This window comes from Neoarius graeffei, chromosome 2 (assembly GCF_027579695.1).
Source record: "Neoarius graeffei isolate fNeoGra1 chromosome 2, fNeoGra1.pri, whole genome shotgun sequence".
NCBI classification, from domain to species: Eukaryota; Metazoa; Chordata; class Actinopteri; order Siluriformes; family Ariidae; genus Neoarius; species Neoarius graeffei.
This window is the reverse complement of record NC_083570.1, coordinates 109,627,771-109,644,366: the sequence shown is the minus strand read 5'-3', so window position 1 is coordinate 109,644,366 and position 16,596 is coordinate 109,627,771.

Sequence of the window (16,596 nt, the reverse complement as noted above, 5' to 3'; positions counted from 1 at the left end):
GCATACTGCGGGTATGATGAATATGCCTCAAGTCATGTCTGCGACAAACAATGTGATCTAGCTGATGCCAGTGTTTTGAGCGAGGATGCTGCCATGTTACCTTGCTGTGAAAATTGCCCTCGAAAAACGAATTTGAAAGGCACAGAGAGAAGTCACAGCAGAATTCTAATAAACGCTGGCCATTTTCATTCATTTTGCCAATACCATGTGGCCCAAGAACTGATTCCCATGTCAAGCTGTCTGAGCCCACTCGGGCATTAAAATCACCCAATATGAACAAGCTATCAGAGCGTGGAATTGTAGATACAATGGAAGACAGATGTTCGTAGAATGCATCCTTTGACTCACTTGAGGACGAGAGTGTTGGCGCATAAGCTGCTAAGAGATGAATTGTGTGACCCTCACAGGACAAATCAAGCTGCATTAGATGTTCAGAGTAACCAACAGGGGCAGTTATGCAAGATTGTAGGAGATTGTTCCTTACCGCAAAGCCAACCCCATGTAAACAGTGCTCGTTGGAAGGTTTGCCAATCCAGAAGAAGGTATGATCTGCTTCACAGATTGAACCATGTTCAGCAATACGAGTTTCAGTGAGGGCTGTGATATCGACATTTTAAGATATTTAGTTCTTTTGAAATCCAAGCCGTTTTCCGTAAGTCTGGCTCCAAGGGATTAGAGTCCAGACCTGTTAACATAGTCCTAACGTTCCAGGTCGCGAGGGTTAAAGGGGTAAATCTTGTACGACGAGAAGAGACAGGAAATAGCGAACTGACGTCAGCTTTTTTAGCGCACCTTTTCTAGCGCCCTCCCCAGACTGGGGCACGCAGACCATCCCTAAAAAGGGCTGCATGGTCATATGGTCAGCTGCCGGAGTAATCCTAGACACCAGATTTCGGATTTAACAATGACCATCTTAACCATACCTTCGGCTCGTAAGCCTGGGCAAAAGGGATTAAGAATGTACGCTTGCCCTAAGTCGAACACTCTTCTTTAATCCAATGGAACCAAGTGTGGAGGCAAGGGGAGACCAAGACGTCCAGCAAGTTCTACAGGATGTAGATTTTCTGTCGGGGTTTACTCCCTAAGCCTTTACTCCTCCCGGAGCTACACACAAGGCAGTGCAAAATAAGGTGCATGATGGCCGTTGGCTAGCTAGTAGCTCATCCGCCCTTTGACAGGTCTTGTTTTTAATCCTGCTGGGTGTCATGCCACCCTCCTCACCAGCGAAAAGCTGGTGGGGGAGACGGTTTAGACGCCGACTGCCCGTCCATGCAGCAGGTAGTACTGGATTACATGTTACCAGTAGCCAGTGACCAGCACTGACCTGACTTTGACTTCTGACTGTATATATATATATATATATATATATATATATATATATATATACACACTATATTGCCAAAAGTATTTGCTCACCTGCCTTGACTCACATATGAGCTTAAGTGACATCCCATTCCTAATCCATAGGGTTCAATATGACGTCGGTCCACCCTTTGCAGCTAGAACAGCTTCAACTCTTCTGGGAAGGCTGTCCACAAGGTTTAGGAGTGTGTTTATGGGAATTTTTGACCATTCTTCCAGAAGCGCATTTGTGAGGTCACACACTGATGTTGGACGAGAAGGCCTGGCTCTCAGTCTCCGCTCTAGTTCATCCCAAAGGTGTTCTATCGGGTTGAGGTCAGGACTCTGTGCAGGCCAGTCAAGTTCATCCACACCAGACTCTGTCATTCATGTCTTTATGGACCTTGCTTTGTGCACTGGTGCACAGTCATGTTGGAAGAGGAAGGGGCCAGCTCCAAACTGTAAAAACAGTCTGCATGCCTAGGTGCTTGATTTTATACACCTGTGGCCATGGAAGTGATTGGAACACCTGATTCCCATAATTTGGATGGGTGAGCAAATACTTTTGGCAATATTATATATATATATATATATATATATATATATATATATATATATATATATATATATTGTTTTTTTTTGTTTTGTTTTTTTCTCAAAATGAGATTTTTTTCATCTCATCTCATTATCTCTAGCCGCTTTATCCTGTTCTACAGGGTCGCAGGCAAGCTGGAGCCTATCCCAGCTGACTACGGGCGAAAGGCGGGGTACACCCTGGACAAGTCGCCAGGTCATCACAGGGCTGACACATAGACACAGACAACCATTCACACTCACATTCACACCTACGGTCAATTTAGAGTCACCGGTTAACCTAATCTGCATGTCTTTGGACTGTGGGGGAAACCGGAGCACCCGGAGGAAACCCACGCGGACACGGGGAGAACATGCAAACTCCACACAGAAAGGCCCTCGCCGGCCACGGGGCTCGAACCCAGGACCTTCTTGCTGTGAGGCGACAGTGCTAACCACTACACCACCGTGCCACCTGAGATTTTTTTTTTTAAATAATTCAAAACAACATTTACTTTCTTCAAATTCATGTCAAATAAGGAAGCTAAACAGATAGGTATGGAGCCAGTTTAACAAATCCAATGGTAAAGCCAGCTAATCTGTCTAAAAAATATATCTGCAATTTTACTAACTAAGTGAACATTATACTCTGATCAGATTCTTGGTTAAATGCCACAGTGAAAAGGCCACAATTGTAATAGATTCAGTTTGTAAATGTAAGTGCCAATAGTGAACGGTCGAGAGAAGTTCAAAGCATTTTAGCCTTATAGATGCGTATGGAGAGACTGATTTGGATGGCGTTTGTATTCAGTGAAACTCTAATAAAACCTTGGAAATATTAAGGATGTCTACTGGGTCATTAAGGTTTGACATAGACAGTATATGAAATACAATAAATGAACACACACACACACACACACACACACACACACACACACACACACACACAGGCTATTCGATTTGCTACTTCTGTATAAGGAGTTTATCACAATGACAGATGTGTATCTATATCTGTTTAGTGCTTCAAATATTCAGTAATATCTGTGCTATACATACTGTATCTACAAATGATCTGGATGTCTGAATCACTCTGCTCTGTGGCACAGCAGCATGCAGAAATACTTATTTTACTGTTTTCTCCATTGTGAAGAAAAATGAGCGAAGGTGCTCAACAAGGCATAGTGACTCAAATATAAATCCCCCAGGTTTTGTAAGCTTCAAGTGTCTGAGAAAACGGGATGAAAGTAATGCCACGGGTGTTATTTTTTTCTTTTCTTCTCCCTGTTGCTTGTTAGATTTAATACAAATTGATCCCAGAAGAGAATGAGCATTAGGGAGCAGAATTCTGCCCTCTTGCTTCCTCCAGGATTTTCAATTTTACATAGTACAGCTCGTAATAACATAGTGAGGCAATCCGTCATGCAGTGTGAGAGTGGCTCATGTCCTCTACACACACACACACACACACACACACACACACACACAATGAGAGACAATCCTCACCCAAAAAACAGTTCTTAGAAAATTTCCGGCTGCCTCAAGTGCCTTATTTCCAACAAATACTTCTGTCAGAATGTGGCCATATAGGTCTGATTAAAACTCGTCTTCCATAGCAAAGCAATGCAACACACCTCCTGCTGTGCTTGAGAGAGAGAGAGAGAGAGAGAGAGAGGCGTGGGTGAGGAGGACTAATCCACTTAGCAATTCACATCAGTAACAGCAGGGAAGCTTGTTTCTGGCGAGGCAGGTACTTTTAAAAGGAAATAAAAATGGATGCCAGAGTCCAAAGAGGAAGTGTCGCTCAAACAAGGAATCAAACATGACTAGAATGAGTTGTTGTAGGAAAATAATCAACAACAGGGTTGCATCCTGAGGCAGTTCATTTTCCACACGTAGCAGCACCTACTACCAGTGTTTCATTGCTTCTTATCACGGCAATCTGTCAAGGCGAACAATTGTTTATAATTAACTAAAGAACAAAACCTAGTTCTTCTTCTTCCTCCTTGTCCAATACTGTTTTCAGGTCAGGGTCAGTGTGGACCCTACTGATCCATGTCATGTTAATTGGATGCCAGATGCCCTTTCTGCCACAAACCTCCCATTTCTGGGCTTGGGAAACAACCATTAGCACCTATGGACAATTTAGAGTAGCCAGTTAACCTAACTGCTAATTCTTGGGTTTCACGTGACAGCACATCCGCCTCATTCGTTATTCAGAACTTTAGCTGGTGGTCTACCAAAGCTCAGATGACAAAGTGTTTGTATGGAGAAGGTTTATTGCTTGCATGAAAAATACCTTAGCCACGCTTTGTTTTCGGTTGTTTGACTCGATCAAACCGTGAAACTGATAAAAGTTTCTTCAGGGTTCCCCGTGAACTAATAAAAAAGGGTGAACGAATACAGGGTTTCACAAAAAGATGTGGGGAAAGGTGAACCTTTTGAACCTCTCACTGAAATCGAAGGGAGCCAAGTCAAAGCATGCTCGAGTTTGCAGTGATCACTTAGTGGAAGGTTTGTATCTCCCTCTCATCTATGTCCTTAGTGTTTTCCAAGTACTTTTCTTGCTATGTGTCATTATTTTATGGTACTTTTTTTAGTCATGAAGTGCTAAAGCCCCCAGCTGTTTCTTTGTTTACTCCTCACAAAGTCTATATGCATGAAGGTTGCGACAAAATTCTTCCCCAACCGTACAGTTACAATGCGCCGTGATCACTTCTCCGTCTTGTTTAACTAAGATCCAGGTCTTTAAAGGGGTTCCTGATGATCTTTGTGAATGATTTACCTGAAAGATAAGAGCCAACACAAGTGAGAATCAAGCAAACTGATGTTTGTTTACACTTCACCTTGTAGCGCTTTGCTGTAAAGATGTGAACAAAAAGCTTAAAAAAAACATACACGGGCAAAACCAATACAGGATTCATTTGGCAGTGACTTGATACCAAAGTCCTTTATCCAGCCAAATACAAAAAAGTTGTAAGCCTCCATACTCTTCCACGCTTTCATCTGTTTTGCAGTGTAGAAGGGTGTCTGCAACACCAGATAGTTCGAGATGTCGGCGAACTCGACTGAAGGGTAGTTTTCGAGATTGTATAACAAATCCTTCTTTCCCAGACTGTAGGGGTCGATTCCATTGCACATAGCAATCTTCTGAATATATCTAAAGTGAGCAGTAGCTTCTACATTACGAGCATACTCTGATAAGTTATCGCTAGTTGTTTGCACTACGGCAGACATTTTGGTTTGCTAGACCACCAGTTGTTTTACCAGGAGTGAAATTGCTAAGTCACAGGACTGAAACCCAAGAAAAACCTAACTGGAGCACCCAGAGGAAACCCATGCAGACAACATGCAAACTCCACACAGAAAGGCCCCCGTCAGCCACTGCGCTCAAACCCAGAGCCTTCTTGCTGTGAGGCGACAGTTCTAACCACTACACCACCATGCCATTTTAAAAAAACAAAACCTCATAACATGTTATCGTGAGATTTAACTGTTACAGTAGCATCGTAATACAACATTAGCATTTGCATCATAGCAAGGAACAATATTTTTTTCTCAAGTTTGAAGTCGCTTTTCATGTTACGGGGAGATTCTTCTGTCCTAAGGATGTCAGAAAAGTTACAGTTTTACCTTTGACTCCTTCCATAAATGTTAAAGAAGAAGAACAACAACAAATTTATTTATCACACATACACTTAAGCACACAGTGAAATTCCTCCTCTGCATTTAACCCATCTGAAGCAGTGAACACACGCATGCACATATATGTGAGCAATGAGCACACGCACATACCCAGAGCAGTGAGCAGCTACACTACAGCACCCATGAAGCAGTTAGGGATTAGGTGCCTTGCTCAAGGGCACTTCAGACCAAGACCGGCCATGTTAACCTAACCGTATGACTTTGAACTGTGGGTGCCATAGCGGAAAAAAAAAAAGGTGTGTGCTGTGTTTGGTGACTGGAAATCATAAGCTGGAGCTTGTAATGAGCTTTGGGGACATTTGGGACAAACGTCTGTTGTGTCAATCACTGCAGGCTGTGAAGTGGAGGAAGAGACATATTCTGACAGATGGAAAGAAACAAAAGAAAAGGCTGAGGAAGCTTCTCTCAGGGCTTACCATGGGCTTAGATCCAGTGTATGTTCTTGAAACTGTGGATGCCAGCTTGGTTTAGCACCATTTCAGATTAATTGAACACTTTTTCATGCACTCTGGTCTTCTGTGGTCCTGAGCAGAATGTTTCATCTGATGAATGCAATATAAAGCCTTCAAAGCAGAAACTAGGAATTGAAACTAGGAACAAAGGATGTGATGAAACAGGAAATATGGCTTGGAATTTAAAGCTAGACCATACAGGATTTTAGAAAGATACAGCTCTTCTCCACCTGTGCTCCCTGGGAGATGTTACATGCAGATGATCTGGTAATCACTGCTGAGACATTAGATGAGCTCACAGAAAAGGTCCTCTGTTGGAAGAATGGTCTAGAAACAAGAAGCCTGACAGTGAACATGGCCAAAACAAAGGTGATTATATCCAGTCCAAAGCTGAACAACCTGAGAGACTCTGGCAAATATCCATGTGCTGTCTGCAGGAAAGGGGTAGGATGTAATTCCATCTTCAGCAATGGCTGCCAACACTGAATGCACAAGAAGTGCACCAGCATCCATGGCAAGCTCTACCCTGACCCATCCTTGAGATGTAGCAGATGCCTTGGCTTAGCACGCCCCACTGATGGCAGGCCATGTGATCAAGTGCTTGTCGGAGAGCATGTGCTCAATGCAGTTGATTCCTTTTGTTACCTTGGTGATACCTTAAGCCCCAGTGGAGGATCCACTACCACTACCATCACAAGAAGAAGGACAGCATGGGGGAAGTTCATAGAGCTACTACCCCTCATCATGCAGGATCTTGGCATATCATACCCAAGATTGCATTTGCAGTTCCTGTGTGAGGAATGCTTTGATGTACACAAGTGCTGGCCTCTGAGGAGAGAGGATGTTAGGCGTTGAGAGAGGAATGAAAGAGCTATGCTTCAGTGGATGTTGTGTAAAGCTCGAGGATGAGGTCAGCTCCAGCAGTCTTCATTTGAGGCTTGGTCTCCTGGATTTGGATGCTGACCTCAGGTATAGGTGTTTGCGATGGTTTGGCTACATGTGGCGCAGTTCCACCATGACTGCAAGAATCATGGCCCACCAGGTGGAAGGTGTGATAAAGAGGGGCAGGCCCTGCAAGACCTGGAAAGAGCTATTGGCACAGAACTTAAGGGAGTGGGGCCTCACTGCTGAGGATGCCCTGGATCGAAAGCATCGGAGAAGGTTGCTACAGTCAAGCCGTGCATCATCTGACACACCTGTGGTGTAAGAAGGCATTAAAATGGATAGTGAGTGAGTGAATAACAGAAGAAGGTCAAGTGACAAGAGTTATGAAAAAGAAATCACAGGGCATCTTCAGGAAGCTTTGCTAAAACTTGGCATATAAAACAATCATATATGAAGCATGTGACCAGGATTTGGGCCGAATACTTACATAAAGTATCCATGACTGAAGACTCAACACTCTTCTTAAATGCAATTATTTTAAAGGAAGCCATTTCACAAGTATATAGAGGTCTAGAGAGACTTTTTGCTAAATGGCCCAGAGGGGAAACTTTTATCAGTTTCACGGTTTGTTTGATTTGAGCAGCCCAAAACAACACAAGTGTAGGGCATTTTAATGACTAGCAATGCACTCCAGTGATCGTAACACTTTAGGAACAGTGAGTTCAGCTGACCACCACTTCATATTTTGCATATCTAATGAGGTGGATGTGATGTTGGATACAACCCAGCAATTGTACCCTCCTAAAAATTAGCTTCAAATTGAAAAATAAATAAATAAATAAATAAATGCAACACACAAGATGGCACTTGAGAATAAGGCACTGCCTACAATACATACAGATATAATACAGAATACATAAAACAGATTACTATAAGGTTTACTGATTGTTCATAAATATTAAAAGCAAATCTGCATTTTTTTCTCTTCATCAGAAAAGGCAATACGTTTTTTTCTTGGCATCATGATACTTCTCAGCTTCAGACATAACATAACTTTGCTTGTTGATACAGAATCATGACACTTCGTCAGGCAAATGGTTCTTCAGGCCATGATTTCACGTTGGGAGAAAAGCACATTGCGATCATTCAAATGGGTGAAAACAAGGCAATTACTTTAAAGGAAGACTGTGGCAGCGGGGGCGTGGTCAAGCGCCGGTCGGTGACAGGAGGGCGGAGTCAGGGAAGGTAAGTGGCAGAATCACGACACCTGAGAACAATTAACCTGTGTTTGTGTGTGTCTTCCCAGTGACCGCGCCCTATTTAAGGAGGGAGAGTGAGAGCAGAGGGGGATCTCCGGACTAGACGCTGGCTGTGTGTGTGTGTCTGTCTAGTCACCGTAACGATTGTTCACTGAAAAGTGTGGCAATAAAGCCTTTTCCCAAACCTGATCTCTGTCCTGCCGTCCTCAGTGCTCCACCCACACGTAGGGAGTGTTACAGTGGTGCCGAAACCCGGGACGTGGAGCACCAAACCAGCAGCCCCATGGAATCCTCCCCGTTCACCGATCTGGTCCACGCCCTCGCCACGGCTCAGCAAAGCCAGCACCAGGCACTCGTCACTCTCCGAAAGGAGCAGGAGCAGCGCTTCGAAGCCCTGGTGCTGGCCCAGCAGGAAGATCGCGAGGCGTTCCGGCATCTTCTCGTGTCGGCGGGGTCCACCAGCGCTCCGGCCGCGGGCCCGTCTCCCCTCATTGTCACCAAGATGGGCCCGCAGGACGACCCCGAGGCGTTCATCACGTTGTTCGAACAGGTCGCCGAAGCCTCGGGGTGGCCGATCGAGCAGCGCGCGGCGCGCCTCCTCCCCCTGCTCACGGGAGAGGCGCAGCTGGCCGCGCTACAGCTCCCCGCCGACCGCCGGCTGGCCTACGCGGACCTCCGCCGGGCCGTCCTCCAGCGCGTGGGGCGCACACCGGAGCAACAGCGCCAGCGCTTCCGCGCGCTGCAACTGGAGAAAGTCGGCCGGCCGTTCGCGTTCGGCCAGCAGCTCCGGGACGCCTGCTGGCGGTGGCTGAGGGCCAACAATCGCGACGCCGAGGGAATCGTCGACCAGGTGGTACTGGAACAGTTCGTCGCCCGCTTACCAGCCGGAACCGCGGAGTGGGTCCAGTGCCACCGCCCGGCGTCGCTGGATCAGGCAGTCGAGCTGGCGGAGGATCATCTGGCGGCTGTCCTGGCGGCAGGACAGCAGATGGCATCGTCTCTTCTCTCCTCTTCTCTCTCTCTCTCTCTCCCTCTCCTCCTGTGTCCCGTCCCTGCCCCATTCCCCCACCGCGGAGGCGGGGGCCGGCTCCACCCCAGCCGGCCCGCCGCACCCGCGGTGCCCTCCCGTGTCTCCCTTCTGTGTCTGTCTCTCCCCCATCTCAGGTGAGTGAGCCCCAGATCACCGGTGCAGAGGGAAAGCCCGGGCCGGTTTGCTGGCGCTGCGGGGAGCCGGGCCACCTTCATGAGCAGTGCACAGCAATGGAAGTGGGCGCGGTGGTTCGGATCCCCGACGCGCCAGAGGCCGCCCTCGATCGGGCCGGAGCGTATCGCATACCGGTGAGTATCCAAGGGGCTACATATCAGGCGTTGGTGGATTCTGGTTGTAATCAGACCTCAATTCGCCAAAGCCTGGTTCAAAACGAGGCATTGGGGGGAGCACAGGGGGTGAAGGTGTTGTGTGTGCACGGGGATGTTCACAGCTACCCTTTGGTGTCGGTCCACATTATTTTCAGAGGGGAAAAATTTATAGTGAAGGCGGCGGTTAATCCTCGCCTTACCCACTCGTTAATTTTGGGGACGGATTGGCCGGGATTTCGGGGTTTAATGACACGCCTAGTCGAGAGTGGGTCCTGCCATTTGACAGGGGGAGGTCCCGGTGTCGCTTTGGCGGGAGCAGCTGTCACAGAGCCGTCTACGTCATCTCCGCGTCAGAGTGAGGAGCCGCCGGCCCCTCCTCTCTCTATTGGGGATTCCCTCACGGATTTCCCATTAGAGCAGTCGCGAGACGAGACTCTGCGGCATGCGTTTGACCAAGTGAGAGTAATCGATGGTCAAACGCTCCAGCCGAACGCCACCCCGTCCTTCCCCTACTTCGCGATTATGAAGGATAGATTATACCGAGTGACGCAGGACACTCAAACTAAGGAGCGAGTCACGCAGCTTTTGATTCCAAAAAGCCGCCGGGAATTGGTATTCCAGGCGGCTCACTTTAATCCCATGGCTGGACACTTAGGGCAGGATAAAACACTAGCCCGAATAATGGCCCGTTTCTATTGGCCGGGGATTCGCGGCGATGTCCGTAGGTGGTGTACGGCATGCCGCGAATGCCAGTTAGTAAATCCAGCGGCCATTCCAAAAGCGCCATTGCGCCCTCTACCGTTAATCGAGACCCCGTTTGAAAGAATTGGGATGGATCTCGTCGGGCCATTAGATCGGTCAGCACGAGGGTACCGCTTTATATTAGTTCTAGTGGACTATGCAACGCGATACCCGGAAGCAGTGCCTCTGCGCAATATCTCAGCACGCAGTATTGCAGAGGCACTCTTCCGCGTCATCTCCCGAGTTGGAATCCCGAAAGAGATTCTGACTGATCAAGGCACTACGTTTATGTCACGAACACTGCGCGAACTGTATGGGTTATTGGGGATTAAGCCGATCCGCACCAGTGTATATCACCCACAAACGGACGGTTTAGTAGAACGGTTCAACCGCACCCTCAAAAATATCATTAAGAAATTCGTAAGTGAGGACGCACGTAATTGGGATAAGTGGCTCGAACCCTTGCTGTTCTCAGTGCGAGAGGTCCCTCAAGCCTCCACGGGGTTCTCCCCGTTCGAATTATTATATGGGCATAAGCCGCGCGGCATCCTGGACGTGCTGCGGGAAAATTGGGAGGAGGGACCTTCACAAAGTAAGAATGAAATTCAGTACGTTATGGACCTGCGCGCAAAACTCCACACGCTCACCCACCTAACTCAGGAGAACTTGCGGCAGGCCCAGGAACGGCAAGCCCGCCTGTACAACAAGGCTACGCGCCTTAGAGAGTTCACACCGGGAGATAAAGTACTCGTACTCTTGCCCACGTCGAGCTCCAAATTAATCGCCAAGTGGCAAGGACCCTTTGAGGTCACACGGCGAGTCAGGGACGTCGACTATGAGGTGAGGCGAACAGACAGGGGTGGGGCGCCACAGATTTACCACCTCAATCTGCTCAAACTCTGGAACGAGGAGGTCCCCGTGGCGTTGGTGTCGGTAGTTCCGGAGAAGGCGGAGCTGGGGCCGGAGGTTCAAAAAGAGAGTTTGGCATCACGTACCTCTCCGGTCCCCTGTGGAGACCACCTCTCCCCGACCCAGCTCACGGAGGTCGCCCAGTTGCAGGCCGAGTTTTCGGATGTGTTCTCGCCCCTGCCCGGTCGCACTAACCTCATAGAACACCACATAGAGACACCCCCGGGGGTGGTAGTGCGTAGCTGCCCTTATAGACTACCCGAACACAAAAAAAAGGTGGTTCGGGAAGAACTTCAGGCCATGCTCGAAATGGGCATCGTCGAGGAGTCCCACAGCGACTGGAGCAGCCCGGTGGTCTTGGTTCCCAAGGCCGACGGCTCGGTCCGGTTCTGTGTGGACTATAGAAAAGTCAACGCGGTGTCTAAATTTGACGCGTACCCAATGCCTCGTATTGATGAGCTGCTCGATCGACTAGGCACGGCTCGCTTCTACTCGACACTGGATTTAACGAAGGGATATTGGCAGATCCCCTTGACTCCATTATCCCGGGAGAAAACGGCCTTTTCCACACCGTTTGGCTTACACCAGTTCGTCACACTTCCGTTTGGGCTGTTTGGGGCGCCCGCTACGTTTCAGCGGCTGATGGACCGGGTCCTCCGGCCCCACGCCACCTATGCGGCCGCCTACCTGGACGACATTATCGTTTATAGTAACGACTGGCAGCGGCACCTGCAACACCTGAGGGCCGTCCTTAGGTCGCTGAGACGGGCGGGGCTCACTGCCAACCCAAAGAAGTGTGCGATTGGGCGGGTGGAAGTACGGTATCTGGGCTTCCACTTGGGCAACGGGCAGGTGCGTCCCCAAATTAATAAGACCGCAGCGATTGCGGCCTGCCCGAGGCCCAAGACCAAAAAGGGGGTGAGACAGTTCCTGGGGCTGGCTGGCTACTATCGTAGGTTTATACCTAATTATTCGGACGTCACCAGCCCGCTGACTGACCTCACTAAAAAGGGGGCGCCAGATCCGGTCCAGTGGACGGAGCAGTGCCAGCGGGCTTTCTCGGAGGTAAAGGCTGCACTGTGTGGGGGGCCACTTTTACACTCCCCTGACTTCTCTCTCCCTTTTATGTTACAGACGGATGCGTCGGACAGAGGGCTGGGGGCCGTTTTGTCCCAGCAGGTGGAGGGGGAGGATCGCCCGGTCTTATACATCAGCCGGAAGCTGTCAGTGAGTGAGGGGCGCTACAGCACGATTGAAAAGGAGTGCCTGGCGATCAAATGGGCGGTCCTCGCCCTCCGGTACTACCTGCTGGGGCGCTCTTTCACCCTCTGTTCGGACCACGCGCCCCTCCAGTGGCTCCACCGCATGAAAGATGCCAACGCGCGGATCACCCGTTGGTATCTGGCGCTCCAACCCTTTAATTTCAAGGTGGTCCACAGGCCGGGGGCGCAGATGGTCGTGGCGGACTTCCTCTCCCGTCAAGGGGGGGGGGGAGTCGGCTGCAGGCCGGACGGCCGCCCGGCCTGAGTCGGGCGGTGGGGGTATGTGGCAGCGGGGGCGTGGTCAAGCGCCGGTCGGTGACAGGAGGGCGGAGTCAGGGAAGGTAAGTGGCAGAATCACGACACCTGAGAACAATTAACCTGTGTTTGTGTGTGTCTTCCCAGTGACCGCGCCCTATTTAAGGAGGGAGAGTGAGAGCAGAGGGGGATCTCCGGACTAGACGCTGGCTGTGTGTGTGTGTCTGTCTAGTCACCGTAACGATTGTTCACTGAAAAGTGTGGCAATAAAGCCTTTTCCCAAACCTGATCTCTGTCCTGCCGTCCTCAGTGCTCCACCCACACGTAGGGAGTGTTACAAAGACATTTCACGAATCTATAAAGGTCTAGAGAGACTTTTTGCTAAATGGCCTCGAGGGGAAACTGGAAGGATGTTTGGCAAACATCTTTTGTGCTCAGAGTATGGCTTATATTTTAAGCTCAATATAGAAATTGGTGCAACCTGCCAGGAAGGAAAATAAGGTGAGTGTATAGTGGAACCTGAGTTGATATGAAATGTACAGTAGTTGAGTGTACAGCTGAGATAATGCTGTGACTGACAGGTTACAACTCACTGGTTACTAATACTGGATAGGACCCACTTCACTCTCAGAACAGCATCAGTTTGTCATATTGGAAAACTTCCTCTGAGATTCTGCTCCATGTTGACGTGACTGCATCTTATAACTGCTGCAGATTTCTCAGTTAGACATTCTCGTCCTAAATCCCGTTCCACCACTTCCTAAAGGAACACTGTCGGATTAAGCCATTGAAGAGCACCATCATGTTAATGGAACCAATTTGAAGTGACTGTGCATTATCATGCTGGAAGGAGCCATTATACGATGATACACTGTGGCCATAAAATGTCTCATCTCATCTCATCTCATCTCATTATCTCTAGCCGCTTTATCCTTCTACAGGGTCGCAGGCAAGCTGGAGCCTATCCCAGCTGACTACGGGCGAAAGGCGGGGTACACCCTGGACAAGTCGCCAGGTCATCACAGGGCTGACACATAGACACAACCATTCACACTCACATTCACACCTACGGTCAATTTAGAGTCACCAGTTAACCTAACCTGCATGTCTTTGGACTGTGGGGGAAACCGGAGCACCCGGAGGAAACCCACACGGACACGGGGAGAACATGCAAACTCCACACAGAAAGGCCCTCGCCGGCCACAGGGCTCGAACCCAGACCCTCTTGCTGTGAGGCGACAGCGCTAATCACTACACCACCGTGCTAGACCCCGAAGCCGTTTGTTTTCAGGATAATGGCTGGCTGATGAAATTATTGGCTGGCTAGCTGACTCAGCCAAAACCTTAATGGCTGCTGCAGCCACCAAAATGTTTATGGCTACAAATGGCTGATACTGGACGTCACTGTGTGGCATATATCCGGGCGAACGGATCAAACAAATGGGGGGAATAAATAGCAAATTACCACAGGTCCCCTGGTCTCTTACTTCATTGTAAATATAAATCTAGCAAGATTGTAGTTCAATGCTAATAATAAGCTAATCTGGATTGTTCGAGGAAGGCATCTAGCTATCTACTCTCACTAGCAATGACCAGTGAAGGACTGGCAGCTATCTTACTATGATGAAAGTAGAGTGGTGGAGTACTTTTTTTTTATCAATCTCGAAGTATGTGAAACAAACAAACAAACAAAAAAATACCTTTACACTTTCCCTCAGCAGCGGCAAAGAATGCAGCCATCTCGCCGATATCGGAGTCGATTGATGCTCTGGGTGGGTTCCCGGGTTCCCCAGTGTATCGTGGTAACGGTGTGAGGGGCGGGAAGCCAGACAGGTAGTCACAACGGCAAGCTTGTGGTGGCTCTCTGTGCTGTGATATCAGTTCTAAATCTCTACAGTGTATGCCTATACGTCTCTATTGTGTTACTACTAGTGTGTATAGTTGATCATGTTTGTGTCACTTTTCTTGTAGCTCATGATGTGGATAAACCCATTATTTGATGTACACAATTCTTAGTGGCTCAGCCAAATTTTATTAGATAGCGGCTCAAATTGGCTTACAAAATTATTGGCTGGCGGTGGCTCAAATTCTAAATGGCGGTTTTAGCGGCGCCTGGCGGCGGCTTCAGGGTCTATACCGTGCCGCCCGTCATAAAATGTGTACAATGAAAACATTTATTCCTCACACCATTAAAGGTGACATATTCATACATGTCAACCTTTAGTTCCCCATGCCCTTACAAAATCTGTACTTTTCCATGAGCCCTTATACATGAGAAAAAATTCTAAAATATAATCCAAAGCGGGCGGCACGGTGGTGTAGTGGTTAGCGCTGTCGCCTCACAGCAAGAAGGTCCGGGTTCGAGCCCCGTGGCCGGCGAGGGCCTTTCTGTGCGGAGTTTGCATGTTCTCCCCGTGTCCGCGTGGGTTTCCTCCGGGTGCTCCAGTTTCCCCCACAGTCCAAAGACATGCAGGTTAGGTTAACTGGTGACTCTAAATTGACCGTAGGTGTGAATGTGAGTGTGAATGGTTGTCTGTGTCTATGTGTCAGCCCTGTGATGACCTGGCGACTTGTCCAGGGTGTACCCCGCCTTTCGCCCGTAGTCAGCTGGGATAGGCTCCAGCTTGCCTGCGACCCTGTAGAACAGGATAAAGCGGCTAGAGATAATGAGATGAGATGAGATAATCCAAAGCACCAATTGTTTTATTCCACATTATACACTCCTATTGTAATAGGCATATTTATCACGCCGCATCAAGTTAAAGGGATCAAATAAGCATGTACTGAATAAAAAGAACTTTTAGATCCTAGAGAAAACAACTGAATTAACAAGGACTATATGTACAGACAAGTAAACAATTATCTACTAAAGAGAATGACTGAACTATAAACTTAATTATTTAATATACATTGTATCAATAATACCAGAATTATTGATGTAAATTTTGCAAATAAAATGTATTAATATTAAATAGTTCATAAAAATTTCACAAAAGTTCTATTTGACAAGTTTTGACATCACCTACAATATTACATTCCATCAAAGAAAATTACTTGAAATATAACAGCAGTACTAAGTAGGTATGTTAATTAAAATAGTAGGTTACATGTAATAAATTATATATAATCATGTCAAACAGTAAATGACGGTTACCTTGCCTAATTTTTAAATACAATTTAGCTTAATTAGATGTCGTATTTTATACTTTTAAAACTTATCATTAGATTTATTTAGTAACTTTACATTTTATATATATATATATATATATATATATATATATATATATATATATATATATATACAGGTAGTCGTCGACTTACGACCAATCGACTTTACGACCATCTGGTTATGACTGGCAAGTGTTTCCCAGCTGAGCTAGCTGAGCGTACGACAGTTTCCGCCCCAGCTCCCGGCAGCGCCTCTCGCCGCGTACAACAGTTTCCGCCCCAGCTCCAGGCACATGCGCAGTCTCTCTCGCGTTCCCTCGCGCATGCTGTCATACAGTTTCCACCCCAGCTCCTGGTTTATGAAATGAGCAAATGCTCCCGCCAGCCCGAGCGCTGCAACAGCTGATAATGACGTAGATGACCCACAGCCAAGCACCAGTGATGCCAGCGGTCACTAAGTTTTGTATTTTGCTGTTTTGCATTTGTATTTTGGTATGTTTCAAACTAAAATGTTTTCTATTTTTCACACCTGTATTTCGTATTTTTTGTTTTGCACATATTAAACAAATTGTACTGTACGCAGTGTAGTATGCAGTGTTTGACTTAAACCAAATAATGAGCCAAGGTAATGAAATAAGAAAATGTTGATAAAATAAGACGTTAAGATGATTACAATATCATTACACATCA